Source organism: Trichomycterus rosablanca, chromosome 2, assembly GCF_030014385.1.
Source record: "Trichomycterus rosablanca isolate fTriRos1 chromosome 2, fTriRos1.hap1, whole genome shotgun sequence".
NCBI classification, from domain to species: Eukaryota; Metazoa; Chordata; class Actinopteri; order Siluriformes; family Trichomycteridae; genus Trichomycterus; species Trichomycterus rosablanca.
The window spans coordinates 43,542,347-43,551,743 of NC_085989.1; positions in this window are offsets into that span (position 1 = coordinate 43,542,347).

Genomic DNA, 9,397 nt, shown 5'->3' on the forward strand with positions numbered 1-9,397 from the left:
AACAAGCCACATTCCAATTACTAATCCAGCACCTTTACCTTTGAGCTACTACCACCCATAATGTTTTGGGTCACAACTGAACACAATGTCTTTAGATTCTGATTCAAATCAGCGACTTAAGTATAGTTTCTTAACCTCTACTTCTGACTTCTGCTCTATCACCTGAGTTATCAAAGGAGTGGGGCCATAAAACACTAATTTTATACTTTACTCATTATAAAATACATTGTTTATGACTAAAAAGTAAATCAAATAACAAAAAAAAGTGGGTTAAACATTTGTTTTAACTCAATGACTTCTCTCTCTGTCCCATGTTTCACTCACTTCCTTCCCTCATCTTACAAAATGCCAAGGTGATTACATGAAGTGACAGGATTTTTTCCCCCACTATACTTACCCTAATTAACCTAAGGATTTAATCTTCTTCCTGTTCTTCATCAAGGGTATCACTGCCCCAGGAGGGTTTGATGGATTGGACAGAATGCAGTGAATGCCACAGGTCCGGCTGTCCTCCTTAGGGCACGCCTTTCATGCCATTCATGCTTTGAGTCATGGAATATTCACCATAATGAGCATACACTGAGCAATCTGCGGCTGTTTACAGGGGGCATGGTGCTTACCAGCTCTGGGACATTAAACTACTTGGCTTTATATGTTAACCTGCTGGATTTCAGTGTATTTATTTATTTATTCGGAATAACAACTTTTTCCTGGTCGGGATAAGAATGGTTCTCATGGTACATGGTAGCACTGGGAGCAAGATGGCATCACATGTACTCAACCACAACTGGGTCATGTCAGAGCAACCACTGCAAATTTTGTATGTTTGTATGTTTTGTCCACACTGACATGGAGAAAACATGACAAACACTTCAACAGCGACCAGAGACAAGGTGTAACCTCAGGTCCTCAAGACCCTGATGCTGTGTGGCAATCACACTACCTACTGTACCACCATGCCACCCTAGTTACACAATATTAAGCACATTAATTTAAAGCTGTGATAGGATTTTCAGCAGAATGTACTTGAGATGTTTCCTCTTGTTATAGTAAATTAGAATCCAGGCTTTTCATTTCCATTTCATTTTTGTTATTTAGAGCAAACATAATTCAAATTTGCACTCTGTCTTCTGAGTGTTTACAAAGACATGTGAAACTGATTGGGGGAGAAGTATTCAGACCACAATTAATAACATTTGTGCTTTGGTACAAAGCACTTGTTGGTAATTACAACCTTAAGACATCTACAGTTAGAAATAATTAGCTTTTTGGAGCAATACTTGTTTACATTTACATTTTCGGCATTTAGCAGATCTTAATCTTATCCAGAGCGACTTACAAAAGAGCTTCCATAGTAAGCATTACCTTACTCGAGTAGACAACAGTCCAGGAATATAAATCTGCTGAAATTCTGTTAGAACCTTTTTTTTTTGTTGCAAGAAATGAATAAGAGCATAAGTAAGTAAGTACATCAGCTTAAATATTTAGTAAAGAGGTGATGAAGGTTTTTAATCATCTTTTGAAGACAGTGAGAGACTCTGATGTTCAGACAGACAAAGGAAGTTCGTTCTCATGCAGCTCATTCAAAATGCAGCGGCCCGTCTGGTAGTGGTGTGCAATACTGCAAAAGTAAATACAGGGCCAGTATTGCCGATACCGATACCAATACTTTTAAATAATTAAGGTAGATGCATCTTCAAATTGCTAAATCTGAATGAATTTTCATGACCTTTATGTGTATTATTGTGATACATAATTTTTTTGTAAGTAGCTGCTCTCAGTAGGGCTGTAAATAAATTCAGATGTTTAAAGTGGTCAGATTTCTAGTTTCTGGTGCTTTACGTTCTCACAACATTACCATCATGATGTATCACCACAAAGCGGCTAACTCATACCACATAGTTGTGTTCGCTGGGTGAATACATTTGTACATTTTTAATAGTGACCGAATACATGTGTCCTGTTAATTTAAAATAAAAAATCGATGCTATTCTGTTTACATTTATAAGTAAAAAAAAAGCTCTCATTCACCAAAACATGGAATAAGAGCCTCACTACATGCTCCGATTCATTTGCATAGGGTGCACAAAGTGCGTAAGGTGCGTCTGTACTTTACATACGTATAGTTTACACTATTATTTCCATAAAATCGCCCCTATTTCTGCATCTGCAAAGTATTCGAAAACTAACAATCTTCCAATGCCTACCAAAGTACTGATGTCTGTTAGGATTATAACAGCGTGACGGTACTATAACAAAACACAGCAGAGCAGGAGGGGAGGAGCGAGGTGTGCATGTAAGATGTGAGAGGAACGAGTCTGTACAGACATGGTCTTTACTTTCTGATGAAACGGGAGAAACGTGCTGAATGTAGCGGAGAAGAAAGTAGAACTAAAGTATCGATCCCATCACACTAGTATCAATCCGATATCAATACCAACGTTGGTATCGATGATATCGATATTTGGATTAATCATATGGTTTTGCAATCAAGGTTCCGGTTTTAAGCTTAGTTGAACAAGTGGAGGATTTTGGACCAACATGGATAGAACATATGATCTAAAAATACAAACACTGACTAACTGAAAATGTTCCAAATCCTACAATGTTCAATTACAATCTAATTTTGAGAGGTAATATTTGCCATATATTATATTCAGAAATAAAAATTCAAGGGAGCAGAGTGACACTTGGACCTGGAGACATGCAGTCATTGTCTTTAAGTTTTCTTCACACCTTCCAAAAACATCCAGTGTGAGTAAGTGAGTTAATGGGCAAATGTTTGAGAGTGTGTGGGAGTATAAGAAGGAGGAAGTGTGTCCATAGTGGCACCCTGTCTAATGTTTTCAAGTTTGTTTATTAGGATTTTAAGGTCATGTTTTACACTTTGGTTACATTCATGACAGAAACTGTAGTTACTCATTACACAAGGTTCTCACTTGCATGTCTTTGGAGGAGGAAACCGGAGCTTCTGCAGGAAACCCACACAGACACAGGGAGAACATGCAAACCGCCCCACCTGGGGATCGAACCCAGGACCTTCTTGCTGTGAGGCAACAGTGCTACCCACTTAGCCACCGTGCCGCCCATGTTTTCAAGTAGCGCCCACCCACTTAGACCCTGAACAGGATACAGCGGTTAATAAATAAACCGTACCGATTCATAAACCTGTACGAGGAGACAGGCTTTTTATACACAATGCATTTGGCACCCTCATGTGGCAAGATATTTAAAGTACATCCAGAAAGTAAAGAACTTCTATACACACACACACAGGCCAATTTTAGTGACTCAAATTGATATGACTGTAAGTGTCTGGACTGTGGGAGGGCACCCAGAAAAAACCCAGGAAGGACCCTGGTCACCCAGCCAGGTAACTTAACCTAACTTAAACTGTATATTGAATGTTCCAGTTTAGAGGTGTAGAGGTGACCGGGTCTTTCATTAATTAAAAAAAGATCTCACCAATCAAAATGCAAAATGCACATTCAGGAAAAAAAAAAGAATACATGAGTAAATCAAATAATTCGGACATCGGTTAACAAAATAGATAAATACACACATTATGAGGAAAATATCAAATTACACTTCTATTGCTACATATTTCAATTTCAAAATGCTTTGCACTGCATTCTTTTGTTTGCATTAACAATCATGTGTTGATGGGACCTTGATGGGACATGGGTTTGTTGGACCACATCAGTTCCACTATCAATCAATAGCACATGCAATTTTGGAGGATGTGCTTCAATTTTGTAATCTTGTAAAATAGATGAAAACACCTGAAACAGTTACATGTAAATGTCATCCTTAAGAATATGCCAGAAATGCTGTCAAACCATACCTGTGTATATTTATCAGTCAGGCCAAATCGGAAACTAAACAAAGTGTCAAGAATGTACAGGTGCCGCTCAGGTGGTGCAGCGGTAAAATACTTTCAAATACATCGTATCAAATTTCAGCTCTGCCATCCAGCTGGGCTGGGCACCTACATAAACAACGTTTGAGTGTTGTTCATCCAGGGAGGGAGCCGGATAGGGACCTCATAACTGATGTAGTTATGACCTCTGCTGGCTGATTGATGGCGTATGCACAGAGTAGAGGAATAATGTGTTAATCAGGGTGTGGCTCTCTGTGCACAAAGCTGATCCGCATATGAACTCTGCTCATGCAGGTGAAAAGATGCTACTGCTCACGTGTCGGAGGGGACATGTGTCGGTTTGCTCTCCTCAATCGGGGCGGGGGTCAGCACCAGTAAAGAGGAAACAACGCAATTGGGTAAAAAATTTGATTCGCTAAAAATTGAGGACAAAAAGGGAGACAATGCATAAAAAAGAATGTACAGGAAGGTGGTGATGCCACTAAATCCTTTCCATTATACACTGTACATGGTGTTGTTTTTGAAAAAAACCCACAGCAGCAAAGATAAGCAGGAAAGTTATTAATCCCAGGAAGAGCATGATGAAAAGATGATAAAGGAGTAAGAACAAATGGTTGGACTGTAATGTACAGCTAACATTTAGTAAAACAGTGCATTGAATGAATAGGTATTTTAAATCAGATATGGAAAGGTTAACCTAAGGCAGAATTAGATGTTTAAATGCTTACACTACTCTTTTGTTATGTACTGTCTACTAAATACACTGCCTGACCAAGGTCATGTGGTCTTATGAGTCCAGATTTACCCTGTTCCAGAGTGATGGGCGCATCAGGGTAAGAAGAGAGGCGGCTGAAGTGATGCACGCATCATGCCTAGTGCCTACCGTACAAGCCTGTGGGGGCAGTGCTATGATCTGGGGTTGCTGCAGTTGGTCAGGTCTACGTTCAGCAACGTTATGTGCCCAAAGAATGAGGTCAGCTGACTTCCTGAATATACTGAACCACCAGGTTATTCCATCGATGCATTTTTTCTTCCCTGATGGCACGGGCAAAATGCAAATAATAACGTGTCTGCAGGAAGAATGGGACAAAATAAAAGCTGAAACATTAAATCACTTGGTATTCTCGGTGCCAAAACGTCTCTTAAGTGTGGTGAAAAGGAATGGCAACATTACAAAGTGGTGAATGCTTTACTGTCCCAATCTTTCTTCCGAATGTGTTGCAGACCTAAAATGTAGGAATGGATGTTTATTAATAAATGAAATGAAGTTGAGCAGACAAAATATGAAATATCTCAGGTTCATCCTGTCTGCAATCAAATAAAAGTCAAAGTAAATTAAAAAAAACTCTTTTTTTTTATCATTTGTATTTTCCATGCTGTCTCAACTTTTTCTGATTTTGGGTTGTATAATGTTTTTTCTTCTCCTTTATTTAATGCACTTTGGTAAACTTAAGTTTGAGCCAATAACACTGATGTTTTTGACAAATGAAGTTCCTTATTTTTTCTCACATCTGTGCTTATTAACTATGATTTTGCTGCATAATCATTTTTTCTAGTTTTAGTTCCTCTTATGTGTTAACCTCAGTTATTCTTAGATTTCTGGTACAACATTCATACCAGTACTCTTTTCTCTGTTTTTCATTAGATTCGACATGCTGCAGTATTTTCAGGAAAAAGCAGCCTTTTATCTATTAATAATATTTAATCTGTGGGGTGGGGTACTTTGAGGGTGAAGCCCTGACCCGTCGAGGCATGGACTCCACTAGACCCCTGAAGGTGTGCTGTGGTATCTGGCACCAAGATATTAGCAGCAGATCCTTTAACATCTGTAAGTTGTGAGGTGGGGCCTCCATGGATCAGACTTGTTTGTCCAGCACATCCCACAGATGCTCGATTGGATTGAGATCTGGGAAATTTTCACACGCACCCAGCCATCCACGTGATGTAAAGGAAAACGTGATTCATCAGACCAGGCCAGTTTCTTCCATTGCTTCGTGGTTCAGTTCCAATACTCATGTGCTCATTGTTGGCACTTTCGGCGTTGGACAGGGGTCAGCATGGGCACCCTGACTGGTATGCGGCTATGCAACCCCATATACAACAAACTGTGATGCACTGTGTATTCTGACACCTTAATATCAGAACCAGCATTAACTTCTTCAGCAGTTTGAGCTACAGTAGCTCTTCTGTTGGATCGGACCGCATGGGCCAGTCTTCGCTTACCACGTGCATCAATGAGCCTTGACCCTACAATGGCCATGACATACAATGACCATGACCCTGTCGCCGGTTTACCACTGTTCCTTCCTTGAACCACTTTTGATAGATACTGACCACTGCAGACCGGGAACATCCCACAAGAGCTGCAGTTTTGGAGATGCTCTGACTCAGTCGTCTAGCCATCACAATCTGGCCCTTGTCAAACTCACTCAAATCCTTATGCTTGCACATTTTTCCCGCTTCTAACACATCAACTTTGAGGATAAAATGTTCACTTGCTGCCTAATATATCCCACCCACTAACAGGTACCGTGATAAAGAGATAATCAGTGTTATTTACTTCACCTGTCAGTGCTCATAATGTTATGCCTGGTTGGTGTATGTAAAGCTTTAATTGTTGAATTTAGACCCATACACCCATGAATTAAACCAGTTTAGATCATTAAGAAATATAGTCCTTAGTCTTGGATGTATCTATGTATGTACTGTTATTTGTACCCATCTAAATAAACAAACACATACAATTAAGGGTCAAGCCTTCTGGGGAACCTCATTAATTAATCCCTGGAACATGGCTGGGGCATTTATCAACCTGAAAGGCATCACTAGGTTTTCATGACCCAAGGGTGTGATGAACGCTGTCTTTTACTGGTCTCTCTTCCTTACCCGGATCAGATTGTCCAGCTTAGAAACAATAAAAACCCGCTGCAGGGACACCAACTGGTAGCTAATGAGGGGCAGGGGGTGAATATTGTAAATCAAAGTGAATCAGAAATGTTGTCATGATGATAAGAAACTAAAACAACCTGCCCAAATAATTTACCTGCTGTTACAGGTGTTAAATAATGAAAACCTTACTGTACGTCAAGAGTGTTATCAAAAATATAATGTCCTATCTGAGATGTACTGTAATGAAGCTTTCAAAATGGGATCTTACAGAGTACTGTGAAAAGTATTGGTCCCTTATTTTAACCCTTAGCAGCCGTCTAAAAGCAGCCCAGTTTTGAGGTAAAACTATACATTTGGCAACCATGTCTAGTAGGCTTTACACAAAACAACATAACAATGCAAAACTTTGAATTTTGAATACATATTCTAAACATTTGTATTGCTTTGCCGATCACCCCTGCGTGCAACACAAAATGTGCTTTCTAATTAATTGTTTGTTTATTACGATTTTAACGTCATGTTTTACAGTTTTGGTTACATTCATGGCAGAAACTGTAGTTACTCATTACACAAGGTTTATCAGTTCACAAGGTTATATCATCATGGACAATTTAGTGTCTCCAATTCACCTCATGCAGACACGGGGAGAACATGCAAACTCCACACAGAAAGGACCCGGACCGCCCCACCTGGGGATCGAACCCAGGACCTTCTTGCTGTGAGGCAACAGTGCTGGAACACACACTTAACAAAAGCAGATGATTCAAATATTCAAGACATTCATTATTTTATTTATTTTATAAAATTTTACAGCAACTTACATATTCTGCCTCCTCTTAGAGGCATTTTCTGTTTTGTAAAATGATTTGTTTACAAAATGTAAGAATTTGCAGGAGATTCAGACTAATGTCATAGAGTCATTTATAATATCGAATGAGTTTACATCTGTAAAAAGTCTAAAACTGAAGATTTTTTAACAGAGCAAAAGTGTCTGCAACAAAAATGAAAAGCAAGAAAATCTTATATACATATTTTAACATATGTCTAAAATGTATATAGTTTTATATTCAAAACAGGACAGAAATGTTTTGCTTAAACACATTTTATCTTTTTTTCTTAAGAAAAATGACTGTAAATTGACAGGATAAATAAAGTTACATTCTAGCCATTTACTTCTTATGACCTTATGACCCATAAAATAAAAGCAGGGCAAAAGGTGTGGCCATGTTATGTCATGTAGTGCCCCCTCAATCAGCTCTGGGATGCTTTGGTTATAGTGGTAATTATTTACAGTGGGGCCAATAAGTATTTAGTCAGCCACTGATTGTGCAGGTTCTCCTACTTAGAAAGATGAGAGAGGTCTGTAATTTTCATCATAGGTACACTTCAACTATGAGAGACAAAATAAGAAAAAAAATCCAGGAAATCACATTGTAGGATTTTTTAAGAATTTATTTGTCAATTATGGTGGAAAATAAGTATTTGGTCACCCACAAACAAGCAAGATTTCTGGCTCTCACAGACCTGTAACTTCTTCTTTAAGAAGCTCTTCTGTCCTCCACTCGTTACCTGTATTAATGGCACCTGTTTGACCTCGTTATCTGTATAAAAGACACCTGTCCACAGCCTCAAACAATCAGACTCCAAACTCAACCATGGCCAAGACCAAAGAGCTGTCGAAGGACACCAGGAAGAAAATTGTAGACCTGCACCAGGCTGGGAAGAGTGAATCTACAATAGGCAAGCAGGTTGGTGTGAATAAATCAACTGTGGGAGCAATTGTAAGAAAATGGAAGACATACAAGACCATTGATAATCTCCCTTGATCTAGGGCCCCACGCAAGATCTCATCCCGTGGGGTCAAAATGATCATGACAACGGTGAGCAAAAATCCCAGAACTACACGGAGGGACCTGATGAATGACCTGCAGAGAGCTGGGACCAAAGTAACAAAGGCTACCATCAGTAAACACACTACGCCGAGAGGGACTCAAATCCTGCAGTGGCAGGCGTGTCCCCCTGCTTAAGCCAGTACATGTCCAGGTCCGTCTGAAGTTTGCCAGAGAGCATATGGATGATCCAGAAGAGGATTGGGAGAATATCATGTGGTCAGATGAAACCAAAATGGAACTTTTTGGTAAAAACTCAACTCGTCGTGTTTGGAGGAAGCAGAATGCTGAGTTGAACACCATACCTACTGTGAAGCATGGGGGTGGAAACATCATGCTTTGGGGCTGTTTTTCTGCAAAGGGGACAGGACGACTGATCCGTGTTAAGGCAAGAATGAACGGGGCCATGTATCGTGAGATTTTGAGCCAAAACCTCCTTCCATCAGTGAGAGCATTGAAGATGGAACGTGGCTGGGTCTTCCAGCATGACAATGATCCCAAACACACCGCTCGGGCAACGAAGGAGTGGCTCCGTAAAAAGCATTTCAAGGTCCTGGAGTGGCCTAGCCAGTCTCCAGACCTCAACCCCATAGAAAATTTGTGGAGGGAGTTGAAAGTCTGTGTTGCCCAGCGACAGCCCCAAAACATCACTGCTCTAGAGGAGATCTGCATGGAGGAATGGGCCAAAATACCAGTTACAGTGTGTGCAAACCTGGTGAAGACTTACAGGAAACGTTTG